The sequence below is a fragment of the Borostomias antarcticus genome (genome assembly GCF_949987555.1).
Source record: "Borostomias antarcticus genome assembly, chromosome: 3".
NCBI classification, from domain to species: domain Eukaryota; kingdom Metazoa; phylum Chordata; class Actinopteri; order Stomiiformes; family Stomiidae; genus Borostomias; species Borostomias antarcticus.
Window position 1 is genome coordinate 31,019,537 of NC_140236.1, and position 15,771 is coordinate 31,035,307.

General features: G+C 41.1%; 1 long non-coding RNA gene across 1 annotated transcript; it reads right to left on the minus strand.

Moving 5' to 3' along the window:
• Nucleotides 1-11,362: 11,362 nt before the first annotated feature.
• Nucleotides 11,363-14,158, minus strand: LOC311329758. The gene is made up of 4 exons (XR_014631325.1): nt 14,005-14,158; nt 12,334-12,543; nt 12,146-12,231; nt 11,363-11,482 (listed from the first exon to the last, which is right to left on the minus strand). It is a non-coding gene; the product is annotated as an uncharacterized lncRNA (long non-coding RNA).
• Between the last annotated feature and the right edge of the window lie 1,613 nt (nt 14,159-15,771).

A 15,771-nucleotide genomic window follows, 5' to 3' on the forward strand; every position in this document is an offset into this window, starting at 1 on the left:
ACCACCATGCTTCACTGTAGGGATGGTATTAGCCAGGTGATGAGCGTGCCTGTTTTTTTCCAGACATAACGCTTGGCATTCATTCCAAAGAGTTCAATCTTGGTTTCATCAGACCAGAGAGTCCTTTGTGTGCCTTTTGGCAAACTCCAGGCGGGCTGTCATGTGCCTTTTACTGAAGAGTGGCTTCCATCCATAAAGGCCTGATTGGTGGAGTGCTGCAGAGATGGTTGTCCTTTTGGAAGGTTCTCCCATCTCCACAGAGGAACGCTGGAGCTCTGTCAGAGTGACCATCAGGTTCTTGGTCACCTCCCTGACTAAGCCCCTTCTCCCCAGATTGCTCAGTTTGGCCGGCTCTAGGAAGAGTCCTGGTGGTTCCAACCTTCTTCCATTTACGAATGATGGAGACAAATGTTTTCTTTGTGACTTTCAATGCTGCAGATTTTTTTTGTACCCTTCCCCAGATCTGTGCATTGATACAATCCTGTCTTGGAGGTCTACAGACAATTCCTTTGACTTAATGGCTTGGTTTCTGCTCTGGCATGCATTGTCAACTGTGGGACCTTATATACAGTAGACAGGTGTGGCTTTTCAAATCAGTTGAATGATCATGGTGGACTCCAATCAAGTGGTAGAAACATCTCAAGGATGCATCTGAGCTCAATTTTGAGTGTCATAAGGGAGTGAATATTTATGTAGTACATGTGATATTTTCATTTTTTTCTATTTTCAATACATTTCCAAAAATCTTCACTTTGGCATTATGGGGTATTGTGTGTAGATTTATGAGAAAAAAATGAATGTAATCCATTTGGGAATAAGGTTGTAAATAAGAAAATGTGAAAAAAGTGAAGGGGTAATGCAGGCCTCATTACAAATAAATCCATAAACTACCATATATTGTATAGTTGCTAATAAATTATTACAGTATTTACCTGATTACGGGTACACATGATGATACAATCCTTCCACAAGCAGGCTGCCACAAGGGGGTGCCTCTGTATAGCCTAAGTGAGCTCATGCACAGGGGCCCGTCAAAAAGTTTGATTTACCCTAATGGGCTAAGTATCTTAGTAGATGTCTGAGCAGCGGGACTGCCCCCCCCCCCCCCCCCCCCCGTGAGACTTGGCTCGATCCTAACAAATACAAGATGGTAACATTTTTGTGTTTGTCTCAACATGTTTCCTCATTCTACCTTTCCACAATTAGCAACACCCCAAGCAATCCATTGCCAGCTCATAGTTTAAATATTGTACATCCCTCTGAACCTGGTTCCCATAAAATGCCGCAGACAAGTTTTACGAGTCTGCCAGGATGTTGCAAGAATGAGTCTCAGATATTTTTTCCTTCAAATCTTTTCACACGACACTCGAGAGATGTTGGCATACTTTAGTCCACACCACATACAGTACTTCAATGAGAGATAGAGATCACCTAACCAAAAAGTAATTAATGTAATACTGAGTTTGTGTCTATGTATATTAATGTATATACATAGACACAATAATGAAATTAATCTCAATTAATGTTCACAAATATGATACATCAATTAAAGCATTACTCATAAAGTTGGACTTCTGACATTCAGATTGATCAAATATCTTATGCAAGCTGATGACTTGCAGAGCCATTACTGTGTAATACTGCAACGGTCCTGGCTGAGACCCAAATCAATACACAAAGAATAATCAATACACAATAGTCAATTTCACAATAAACCTTGTTATTTCTTGTGCTGTGTCTCTTTCATAAGAGATGACTATCAGGAGACAATTAACTTATATTAGAAATAAAAAACTACTAAAGTGAAGGAGAAAAGAAAAGAGAAAAGTCAGGTATTTGGACCGAAAAATAACTTATATTATGTCTGCAAAAGTTGACAAACAGCTTATTTACTCTGTATGACATAAAAAGGATGCCTGCAGAGTTGTAAATTGACTGCATTTACAGAGCGCTTTTTATCTTAATCACTTTACAATGAAGGCCTGCTCACTGGGAGCAATTTGGGGTTAAGTGTCTTGCCCAAGGACACTTCAACATGTCGTCAAGAGCCAGGATTCAAACCTATGATCATTGGATGACCTGCTTTACCCCCTGAGCTACAGCTGCCATGTCACTGTTGTACACTGGTACATGTTCTTCCTGCATACCAGTGCTTTATGGCAAACCTGCAACTCTCAGATTACAAGTTACTGTTGAGTGAGAATTTATCAGTGTGAAGTATCCTGCTCAAGAGTTTCCGTGATGACATACAGAAGCTTGAGCAGAATCTGGCTCTGACACTTGTGCTTGTATGAGGGTGACGATAAAATGGCCATTTAGACCATGGTGACAATCTGCAGTCTGCATATGCAATTATTTTCAGTCAGAGCACACTAACAAGACCACTGTACAACAGATAACAATGACGTGTTTGAGAGTTTTGAGAGCACTGTAAAAATCCCCAAACATATTCTTGTCATAGTCCTCTAGGGTCCAAAGTCCTCTAGGGTCCAAAGGAAACAGCGTATCCCCATACTAAAGATATAACTCTGCCACTTCATCTCCTGGAGTTGTAAATGGACATGGAAGTAGAATATCCTTGATGTCACATTTATATAATTTCACAACATTTCCTTATGAAAGTATACTACAGTAGTTTCATTCTGTTGGTGAGAATGAGGAAGTTATTGTCAAGGCTGTAAGGCAGATAGACTTAACATTCATGAATGTCCGTTTCCCAGAACAGAAACTCTTTATATTATCTTCAGGAAATATAATCCTGGAATGAACATTAATGCTCGTTTGAAATGGAGCAGAGAAGCTAAGTGTGTGAGAATGGCTTCATGTCAAAGAATAAAATTAGTGTATAAAAAATGGCTATTAAAGCCAGGAGAGACTCAGCAGACAGAAAGTTGCTGTAAGTAAGCAGTCTGTGGTGGGCCTATGCAGCTTGTTACCTTATTGAGCAGCAGAAACTGATTAGATGGATAGCTTGACATACAGTAGGTTGATGGTGACAGAATCTTTTGGAAGAACCTGTTGAACACTAACTCTATTCTAACACCCTACTAACACAATCCAGTTGTGGAACCATCGTAGCAATGTGCTCTAACATGCTACGCTCTAACACAACACAGTCTCACAACATGACGTAGGCATACACTGTTGAAGACGACATAGGACAGGGTGCAGGACAGGACAGTGCAAAGACATGACAGCGCAAATGCAATACAAAACAAAAAAACAGTGCAAATACAGTACAAACAAAATACAGTGCAATACCAAATATGATATACTGTTTATAAAAAGGGAGGTACAAAAGCAATTTACGTACTACATACACAATGTGTGGTGAGTGTACTGTATGTACAGTGTGTGTGCCGTGTAGTGTGATAGATGAGCAATGTTTTATGTATACAGTGTGTGCAATGTGTGTGCCGTTGAGGTATGTGGAACAATCAGAGGTCGTGTGCAAGTGGTGCAAGGGATATAGAGTCATTAGGGGGGGGGGGGGGGGAGGTCGTGGGGGGACACAATCCTTGTTAATGAGTCTGATGGCCGGGGAAAGAAGCTGTTTTTGTGGTGCATAGACCCGGTGCTGCTGGACCACAGTGACCGGGATGGAAGGCATCGGCCACAATCTTTCTAGCCCGTTTTAGGGTCCTGGAAGTGTGCATGTCCTATAGGGATGGCAGTCTACAACCGACCCTCGCAGCAGTATGCCCTTATTACACTCACCCCCCTAAACTCACTCCATATAGGCTACTATATACTGTAGCTAGCTTTTTGGTGGCGTAGCTGGTTAGAACAGTGTTCGTACCGCGGAAGACCCGGGTTCAAATCCACCCTTGAAAAAAAAATACAATGCAGTCAAGTTGAAATCTGTCACAAGTGCATAATAAAGGTTAATAAGGTTACATTTTTAGTGACTTCCATGAAAGTAGATTGAATAGAGTCAGCAACAATACATTGGGTTCTCTTTGCGAAATAGCTTGTTTGTTTGTTTATTTGTACAGTGACAATGCACATCAATCAATAGTAACAACACTATAAATGAGACAGATTTAGCCCAAATGGCTAGTTTCCGAGAATGGTCAACTGTATCAAAGGCTTTGGACAGGTCAATATCCAAAGCAGCGCAGTGCTGTCCATTGTCAAGAGAATACTGTATTGAATATCATTTAGAACAAGAGATTCAATTGATACAGTACTGTGACCAGATCTAAAACCAGACTGAAAAGTATAATACAGTTTCTAGTCAAGAACAAAGGAAGATGACAGTTAACTAAAAATTAAATGGTCTCGACTAAGCAAAATATAGCTTGGAAATTGGGCGGTAATTATTAAGGGCTCTACAGTCAGCGAAAGTGTGAAATTACTTATTTTTGTATCATGGCTATCTAGGCATATTGTGTCCGGTGACCTAGTCAGGGGCCTTAGGGCAATATGTGGGCCGTTTGGTTCAGATTCTTACAAAAGCACCAAATTTGGCCCAGATATTGTCCATACCATACTTAATCAAATTTTGCCGGGAGCCAAGATGGGCGCCCCTCGGGGCAGCCATATTGACAAAATCCAATATGGCTGCCACCCTAAAAAACAAAAAGTGTTAGAATCATAAATTATATCAGTTTAGGGGTTTTCTGGGTCATATAATCTGATTCTGGTGTTATTTCAATTATGTGAGGTCAAGTTTACCCCGATAAAGGCAATTTTTCATTATAAACTGTACATGTATACTGTATGTCACATGAGTTTGACATCTCATCATTTGATGTTTACTCCTCAAGGTCACTAGCATATAGGTCATTTTGGGGTTGAATTCAGCTTCTTTTTATTTATTCATTATTATTATTTTCGGAAATAATATTTTGCTCTATAACGTTAGATTTTAGATAGTCAGTATCTGGTTATAGTTCTATGGTGTGAATACTGTCAAAGAATGTTAACTGACATTGTTCACAAGATAGCTAGCTAGCTAGTTCAGAGATTACTGGCTAATGTTATCTCTCTGTGCAAACTCTAGTCTGCTTACACACTTGGCAGCTAACAAGCTAACTGTTGCACTTTTAAAGTAAAGTTAGTCACAGTCCCAGTCTGATAGAATTGAGCATTATGGTATATCTACAGTACATTTATGGACTGTTGTGGAAATCTGTTTTTCCATAGATACAATTTATTTCTCTAAGAAAACAGCCAGGTTTAGGTGAGAGAGTAAGGTCAAATGATGTTACCTCACTGCATTGCCCACAGAATGTCATTATTCAATTAGAATAATGTTATAAATTAATATGGATCATTTGGTATGTTTTCCTTTTGGTTGACAGAACAAAGAGGGAGAGAGGAGAATAGAGAAGGAGAGAGAGCAGGATGGAATGGCACACAGAGAGAGAAAGAACCAGGTGAGAAACTGGATAGTTAGTCAAGTCTGCACATAACTAAGCAATGTATATTGATATACTGTTATTGTTATTATTTTTGCATGTGTGCTTTGCTTTGCCTCTGCGCCTTGGTCCCTACCAATGTTGAGACCAAACCTATGCCCTTGTTTTCAGGTGACGTCTGTCTTGCATACATACTGTACAAGCTAAACCAGAACCTGTGACTCAGCCTGCTGTCATGTTACCGTGAGACGAGGTGACAAGTGGAAGTTCTTTGTGACAACGACCTTGAATACTTGAAATAACATCAGAATCAGATTCTACGATCCAGAAAGCCCCTAAAAAGTATTATTATTTATGATTCTACCCCTTTTAGTTTTTGGAGGAGACGGCCATATTGGCTTTTGCGAATATGGCGGCCCTGTGGGACGCCCCTCTTGGCTTCCGGCAAAATTTGATTTAGAATGGTATGGACAACATCTGTACCAAATTTGGCGCTTTTGGAAGAATCTGAACCAAAATATCCCCAAGGCCCCCCACTACACAGGGTTGGCCCTCAATTCCAAATCCTTTGGCTTCGCCGACATGGGTATTTCATTCTCCTGAGGCAAAGTAGCTAATGCTGTCAAAACAAGTCTCACACGAACAGTTGTTTTTGTTTGCAATGCCACAGTACAGGATGAACCTGCCCGTTTGTGTTCTTGTTGTTGACGCTATCACCAGTGCGCTGTCTGGAAAACATGTCATGGACAAACTCCTGCAATATCACAGCGTCGTCCTCCTCATCCGTTTTGCACGCATCACTTACCAAATATATTCTTTCTTTGCCTCTAATTTGACACACTAGTTGTTGAAATTCTGTTTCTTTCATTCTGTCATTTCTGGTCGGACAAGCCATATTTCAACTTGCGCGTTTCAGTGGAATAGCCTACAATACTTTTCATGCAAAGGAGCGCAGGATAGCCTATAGTCAAAAAGTATGTGTCATAGAGTAGTGCTATGTAGGGCATGATGTCATGTTGGAAGCCTGGTTGTACAGGGGAATGTTTTATATGTGGGACGCATGTTGAGGAGTTGCCTAGTAAAGTGCAGAGCCGACAAAGTACTGTGTTGAGTGTTATAATTCAAGTAGGCTAACCGGTTTCAAATAAATGGACATAACAATGGCGACGAGGACTGAGAACTCATAAGCAGTTGGAAGTGAGTTGAATAAATTAAGTTTAGAAAGATGGAAAAATCCAGGATTCAGCTGTTCGCATACTCTGAGCCAGCTACCCTGGGACCAAGATGGGCGCGGTGGCTAACTTCATTTGAATTGTCTGCAGACGGAAAAGGACTGATAATTGATGTGGATGCAGTGAATAGCACCAAGCAGAGAAGGAGGGCTCTACAGGACTGGACGTCCAAGATATATTTTCAACGCAAATACTAACTGTATGCCCCCATAGCTAACTAACTCTGTACAGTAGGATACCTAATTCTCAGAGGGACACGAATAGTGCTGCCAAAAGCTTTGTGTGCTTGAGCACTTGCACTGGCTCATGAGGGACATTTGGGGATAGTAGGAACCAAACAACACCTCCAGACCAAGGTGTGGTGGCCCGGCATGGACAAAGATGCAGAGAGACACTGTAAGTTTTGTCACGGCTATCAGACAGTAGCTAGGCTGGACCCGCCAGAACCACTAAAACTCACACCACTACCGGATGGTCCCTGTCAGGACGTAGCAATAGACTTGTTAGGACCACGGCCAATCAATCACTGTATACTAGTCGTAGTTGATTATTACAGTCGCTATTACGGGTATGATATACTGACCTCCACAACCACAGACAAGATCATTGACAGCTTGGAGTCAATCTTTAGTAGACATGGTCTACCAGTAACATGCACAAGTGACAATGGGCTCCAATTCAAATTGGAATTGTTCAGGGACTACTGTGCAGATAATGGCATCACACATGTGAAGACGACGCCAAAATGGGCCCAGGCCAATGGGGAAGTGGAGCGCCAAAATGCATCAATAATGAAAAGAATTAGTATTGCACATGCGGACGGCCTTGACTGGAAACGTGAACTGAGGAAGTGAACTGCTCTTCAAACGGAAAATAAGAGGAAAAATGCCAGACATTGGTGAAATGAGAGTGGCAGAGCTGGAGGTACGAGACAGAGACTCGGAGCAGAAAGGGAAAGCGAAACTGTATGCGGACGAGAACAGGGGGGCGAAGGACGTAAACACAGGGGACACTGTTCTTGTACATCAGGAAAGAATGGACAAGTTTACTACACCTTCCAACCCTACCCCACACACGGTTGTGTCCAAGAAAGGAAATCAAGTGGTGATAGAATCACCAACGGGAGTAGGCCTAGCCTACGTTACGCCAGAAACACAACACAAGTAAAGAAATACAACAAAAGCAGACCACAGGAAACATACTCAAACGAAGGGGAAGCACAAATAGCTGGTGAACATGCTGGACTTTGAGAGTGAGAAACAAATCACTGACAGCCGTTACCCAGTCTTCACTTCAAGACAACCTCACGACAGAGATACAACTGGGCAGTAGGGCTCGAGACTAACGGCGTCCCGTTGTCCCGGGGAAGATGTTTGTCCCAAACACATTTTCTATCGTCCCCGGGACAACGGGACGCCGTTAGTCTCGAGCCCTACTGCCCTACTCAATCCCTTATTGCATTTCAAACTTCCATACATAACTGGTACACAATATTGCATTTTAATTTTAATATTGAGTGAAATAATGCACTCAGATGTTGAAAATGAAAATTGAATCCCAATTTGCATTTTCAAATTGCATGACAAAATAGAACATTGAATTGCCAATTGAAAAATGCATTGCCATTTGAATAAAAACCCCAAAAAACTTGCATAGTAGCCTACTGATGGGAAATGCGAGTTACAAAAATGCGCCTCAACCGGGACACATTCTGTTGATGGAATACCACAGAGGTTTTAATGTAGCTAAAGTTTACATTGATTTAGGAGAAATGCACTTGAAAATTGTGTGGATAAAGGGCCTGTTTTGACTGAAAGGCAGATGATGCGTCCCCTAAAAAAAAACTAAAAACAAACATGTTCCTTACTGCGTACAGGCTCTTTTAGCGGTACGGAGAACCGGACTGTTCCGGCCTGCTTTCATCCCTGGCAAACACAGATCAGTAGGCTACACCTGACATTGTATTATTCCAGCCTACTTTTCCTGATATTTTAGATTTTTGCCATGGTATCGTTTCAGTGTCAGTATCGAGATACTTTTAGCAGGTATCATTTAGCAGGTATCATATTGAATTTTGGTATCATGACAACACTAGTCAGAAGAAGCAGCAAACATGTCGGAGGACAATGAGAAGATTCATGCTGCATCTCCACAATTAAAATCGCACATCTGGAAGAAATTCGGCTTTCATAACTCGCCAGGTAAAAAAACCCGCAATAAATCATCATATCGAATCGGAATATTAGAGAATCGGCACCTAAGTATCGGGATAAAATCGAATTGGGAGGCCCCTGCCAATTCCCGTCCCTACTAGCAGGTGTGTCTTTTAATGGCTGGAACATTTGTCTGGGTGATTTTGACCAGATGGATTTCTGAGTCCGACAATGCCATTCATTCTGTTGCTTGGACACTCATTGTTCAATGTGCAATTAAGACACAAGGCTATTGAAAAGTAATTCCAAAAAGGGGCCTGTCAGGGGTAAATGGATGTTAATACCCAACGTTCAGTGGGTTTTGCCACATCCACTGAACTCGAGAGCCCCCACCCTTTCCCTCAACATTCATCCATTATTTTGTGTTATAATTTATAGGCTAAACCATAAACCCATGTAGTCACATACTGTAGCTGCACTGTGACACTACTTTTTTTTTTTACTACAGTTATTGCTATGCAGTTAGAAATGTATGTAGTTTTACCCTATTTTCCAGATTACTGTACAGTACATTGGCCTTAGACCAGGGGTGTCAAACTCAAATACACAGTGGGCCAAAATTTAAAACTTGAACAAAGTCGCGGGCCAACATTGAACAAATGAAAATTTTAATATGGACCCAAACAAGTTTTGCTTTAACATTGAATATGCACTTATCACTTTCGCTTTTGGTGCGCATCAATGGTGTGCACTAACATATGTGAATACACCCTCAGACACGTGTGTTGGTGCTCCATCTGCTCAGTAGAGAAGCTTGTAAAACCCTGACTGTCCTACAGCCAGGCAGACAGACAGACAGCCGGCATGCAGACAGACAGGCAGGCAGACAGACAGGCCGGCAAGAAGGCAGACAGGATTGAATGAACAGGAACAGAGCAAACACAGCGGCCGGCTAGGTCAACACAGGTGTCTCTATCACAGTGAGACGTTACATAACGTAAAGCTTCTGTTTTCTGCCTTTATTTTCGCCATTTTTAAGAAGGGGTAACACGGTTACAGTTGTAGTATGAGATTGCTATGACTACTGTCACAGAAGAGAGGGCGTTTCTGGGTCCTGTCTTGATTGACGCGCCAAACCAACAGCAGAGCATTATGGGATTTGTAGTATTAGCGGTGAATGCGCTGTATAATACTGGCGGGCCAGCTCTAGTAGTCATATGGTATTGCCTCGCGGGCCAAATATAATTACACTACGGGCCAAATTTGGCCCGCGGGCCAAAGTTTGACACCCCTGCCTTAGACAGTAGCTACGCTTTGTGAAACTAGTGAATGCTCATTAAAAATGTTATAGCCTATTACTGTACAACATTTGTTACATTACACTTACCAATCTACAGTAATGTATTGTAATTACAGTGTCTCAAGCACTGTGCAACACAGCTCACCAGATTAACTGCATCGTACAAGATCTCTAGTAAAACACACCACAGTATTTGAATTCAGATCGATCCTTAGTGCCATCAGAAAACAGGTCCTGAGGAGCCAAAGGGAAAGGAACTGGGCTCTTGACTGAAAGGCCCCACAAGTCAGTTTCTTTGCTCATATTGGTAATGTTACATGATTGTGAGCATTGAGTTTCACGTTAACTCCCCAAAGAGCAGACTATTCTTTGTAATGGGCGTGATTCAGCTTCCTTTTGTCTGCCAGCCATATGGGGGACAAGCCTCTAAACAGCTGAAAACCTATTTGGAAGGGAGAATGAGATCAATAATCAGTGGATCATCTGAAAATACATTAAGACACAAACCACCGATGTTGTTTTGATATTATCAAACCCATTTGGATAATTATTTATTGACAGAAAACAACATGGCACATTGTGTATTTGGCTTCAAATGATCATGAAGGAGAATGACCGTGTACTTACTGATGTAACCCAATATCCATGATGGTGCAAAAAACATGACAAATCAAAAACAAACAGATTGTCTTTGGAGATTTCAGCCCCAGATACATAAAGAACAATCATCCAAACAACTAAGCTATACTGTACCTTAAAGAGTTAGGCAGACTATCTGAATGTAGGTACTGTTTATTGTACAATGTGTAATTTAAATGGTTTTGCAGGACAAGCAGTAGAATAAAATCCCCAGTTTCCCCTCAAAAACGAACTATCATAATGAAGTTTCACTCAATGTCTTTCCAGCCACCAGGTGGCAGTGTTGGCACACAGGAGTCAGGATGCCTTTAGAAACATTAGCTCACCTACCAATCCAAAGGGGAAAGATTTTAAGAAATGTCCACTATATATGATATTAGTCTTTTTAAGATTTCACTTATAAGCAATTTCAAAAACATGAAAACCCTTAATCTCCACAATTCATAATTTGTCATGACACATTGGTGTAAGTTAAAGCTTATTATGTAAGCTACTACACAGTTCCAAGACAGCCGATACATATATATTATGAACAATAGCAAACTCATTTAGCCAACATAATGTATTATCATGGTTCAGACTGTGTACTATACTGGTACTGTAGGTGTTTATCAAAAATGGAACTGTTTAAGAGCCACCTTAGAAGATGGGCACTGTGCTGGGCGGGGGTTGAGTGATAGTTACGGGCTGTAAGGTGGTCAGCTCGTTACCACAGTTTGTGGCATTACATCTGATAAAACGCTTCACTGTAATCTTGAGTGGTCCGATGGCATCAGCATTTATTTTCTTGAAGAACTGAAATGTGTAAAAAAGTGTTATTGGAAGAGTCGATAGATAGATAGATAGATGGATGGATAAATAGATAGATACTGTAGATAGATACATACATACAGCACACACACACATACATACATTTAGATAGATAGATGGCTACATACATACATACACACATACAGTACATACATACATACATACAAACATACATACATACATACATACATACATACATACATACATACATACATACATACATACAAACAAACAAACAAACAAACAAACAACCAACCAACCATATAAGGCCAAAACCTTCGTATCTCCAAAATGGCAAATTTACAGAATGTTGAAAAGAACATTCCATATGATTTTGAAAATAATACCACAGAATGAGCTGTTTAGAATACATTTAATTGGTCCCAGGGTAGTCCCAGCTTTCAATTGATGTAAACAAAACTAAAACTAAAATACAATCACCAAAATGGAGTTACAAGGTTTTGACCCGACAGTAGCGATATATACCAGTACATACACTGTAAAATATGATGCATTCATTTGAGCAGTAGAACTTCATTTGATTTATGTATGATGATGATAACTTAATTTTTGTGCTCTATTGACATGACCCATTTTGACTGAGTTTGTTCTACTTTTATGGTGAAAATATTGAAATAATAAACATACCTCCTCCATGTAATGGGGGATTGTATCTTCCGTAAGCTCTTTGTAGCTGGACATCTTGACCGTGGCATGGCCAAAAGTCGCCAGGTCTGAGGGAACAAGAAAGATGGAGAAAAGGTCAACACAAAAGCTGATGTTGACTCAGGGGGTGTCATATGAGAGATATGCTGTAACAGGTTGACCTAACATACTTTGAGATGGGGTGTTTATTGTGGTTGTAGGTAGTGATGTAGCTGGCACATTAGCCGGTGGTAAGGTTCCATTGACAGGTAGTAATGTAGTTAACACATTAGCTGGTAGTGAGGTTACATTGACAGGTAGTAATGTAGCTGCTACATTGGTTGGTGGTGCAGCTGGAATGACAGGTGATGGCGATGTCCAGTTTTGGCTGTGGGAACCATCTGTAATAATAACATTTTGAATAGACACATTAAATTAAACCCTCAAATCGTCATGTAATAATATTTTAGAAAAAAAAAATCAAATTATTTAATGTTGTCATTATTGACTTTGTAAGCGCTCTTTTTTAGAGAAAGTGTAATACAAAAAACATTTCTCTTGATGTGAAGATTAAACTGGTAAAATGCATGAGGATATCTTTAAAGGAAAAAAAATCCTATTCAACTGTAGTGTCTCCCTATTATAATCGGATTATTAGGTTCCATGCAAACGTGCCGTAATATAGACCCACACAGCTTCTTTGCAAATATTGCAGTTCAAATTGTACAGTATTGCTGGTTTCAACACTTTAAATTGGAATTAAGAATTGACCAGCGATGATCAATCAGCCTGCCTGATTCCCACTAAATGCAACAATATGTAGCCTAAATGAATACCATAACATGTCACTGAATGGTTCAATATGACTTACCTATTGTAACACCTAAGGCCATGACAAATAATCCAAAAAACAGAATCATGATTGTGCTTTAAGTGAGCATATGTGGTTGTCAGTAGTTTAGCTAGACGATGGTGCTGCTTTCTGTCCTACAAGGAAGAAGGCATCGTATATATACCGGTGAAACAGTGGGAGTTGTCTATAGCATATGTCATGATCATGACATTTTGAAATGTGATGACGCATGTAATGTAAAAAAACAACATTACATTAAATTACATTTCAGAGTAAGAGAGGCTAAAAAAGCATCATAGGAGAGACATTGTTTCGGCCCTCTTAGGCACTTTGGCAGGGTGTTCCAGAGGTTGGGGGCATAGAAACTAAAAGCTGCCTCTGTGTTTCTTGGTCCTGGCTTTTGGAACTGTTAAAAGTTCAGTACCTGAGGATCTGAGTGGTCTGTTGGGCATGTACACCCTACAGTAATGGTGCGTTCGTTTGTGGTCGGAGGTGGCAAGTCGCAAGTGGCAAAATACCTACCTCCGACCTGTGTGCATTCGAACTAGCGAATGATATGATTATGATATGATATTGGCGTCAGTCGGCAACTGGGGGCTGAGAAATATATCCGAATTTGCGACGAGGAAGTGTGAGTTCACGCGGCGTTTTATTTAATCATTCCTAGTAGCAAGTCGTAATTTGCCACCTCCCACTTATAAACGAATGCACCATAAGATCCTACTGTCTGGAACTGCAGAGACAAACACCGCGACCAGAATGCTATCTAACAGGTTCCCATGGAATTTCAAACTCTTCACATTCATTCACATTTAAATGAATTTCCTGCTTCCTGCTATGCTGTAAACCTCTGATCCTATTATGCCCCTAATTTGTATTTGTACACACTGGCCATCTTTTGTACAGGTCAGCACAAAACAAAAATATAGCTGTAGCAGCGATATGGCGGCCAATAAGCAAGAAGCGCAACCATCAAATTGTTGCTGAGATATGACCCCCACTAGGCTACCTGTTTGGTGGCTTTGCCGCCGATTTCAATTGGCTGTAACGGGAGAACGCTTTCAAAGATCAAAAATTCCTGTAAGACTGTTGTAGACATTGGTCTACAGATTGTGCCCACTGAGTTTCGTGCAGATTGGGGAGAATCCCTAGGAGGAGCTACATTTTAAGTGTTTTTCACAAAATCCAAAATGGCTGAACATTTTTAAAATTGGACTTGAGGGTCAAAGGTAGCATGCATAAACTGCATGGGCTGCCATAGACACCAATGGCAGAAAAAGATTAATAATAAGAAAAGGTACAAACACAATGGTGGCCTACACAGCTTCGCTGCTTGGCCCCAATAATAGGAAAAGGTACAAACATAATGGTACCTAATGGTACCTACAATAAAAGCAATCCACATCACTTAAAGGAGTAGTAAAGGGAAAATGCATGTTTAGCCCTGTTTTAAGGTTACTTATGATCATATATAGTGGTTCAGATCAAAACGATGACAAAACTAGCACTTTTGAGAAAGTCTGATAATTGCTCTACCACCGTTTTGGTCATACAATGGGCACCTTGAAAAATCATTCAAAAAACATGTTACACTCTCAATTTCCGGTCCAGCAACTCAACATCCACACTCTAGCGCCAACATCACTCTCTAAACTCATGACGCAGGCACGCCCCCTTTAACCCCCCTCCCTCACCAACACAAGCCCTGAGCATCAATAACAAAAATGTATTCATCACATACAACCTGGCTGCACGCATAATTCTGTCCACAAGTAGAGCAAGCATAAGATAGCCTACTGATCAATAGAAACGCGCAGGTAGGCTAATAATGCCTTAGGTTTAAGTTTAGGCTATTTGATTTGCATTCAATGCATTCTTACCTTTAAAAAGGCTTCTTCTTGGCTTTACGCCTTTAAATTACATTAAATTACATTTCAGAGTAAGAGAGGCTAAAAAAGCATCATAGGAGAGAGGACATCCTACGGACATGCTACGACATCCACAGCAGACACAGGGGTGTCTATCGGACTCCGGGAGGTCTGCTGGTGACAGTGGGGCATCCACTGGACCTGGACCTGGTTAGAAGATAGGAGGGAGAGAGAGAGGCACTAGGGAGAGGGAAGGCAAAACAGGGTTAGTAGCACATAGAGCCATACAAACCACACAGATATTGAAACAGGCAACCTGGAGCAAGCTCCTGGAATATATTTGTCTAATGGCTAAGAACATTTAAAGAGCAATAAATTACATTAAATTACATTTTCAGAGCAAGAAAGGCTAAGAGCATCAGGTCCAGGCCTAAGCCGGATGTGGACTGATGTGTGTGTGTGTACGTGTGTGTGTGTGTACTAAATACTATGACATCCACAGCTAACACGGAGGTATCTATCGGACTCAGGGTGGTCTGCGGGCGACAGTAGGGCATCCACTGGACCTGGTTAGAAGATAGGAAGGAGAGAGAGAGGCACTAGGGGAGGCAGAAAATGGTTAGTAGCACACTGAGCCATTGAAGCAACACAGCTGTCAGAACAGAACAAGCCTGTTTCAGGGTAACCAGCTTCTGTACACTACTTGATATACATACAGTACATAGCAGGATAAATACCAATGTATACAGAGGATTCACAGGTAGGTTTGAGGCTGCCTTTCTGTGTCTCAAGGTCCTAGCTAGTGATTGTAGGCTAGGTCGAAAAGGTACGTCTTGAGGTCTCGCTTGAAGACCCCGCTGTTTCGGCCCTTCTTATGCACTCCGGTAGGGTGTTCCAGAGGTTGGGGG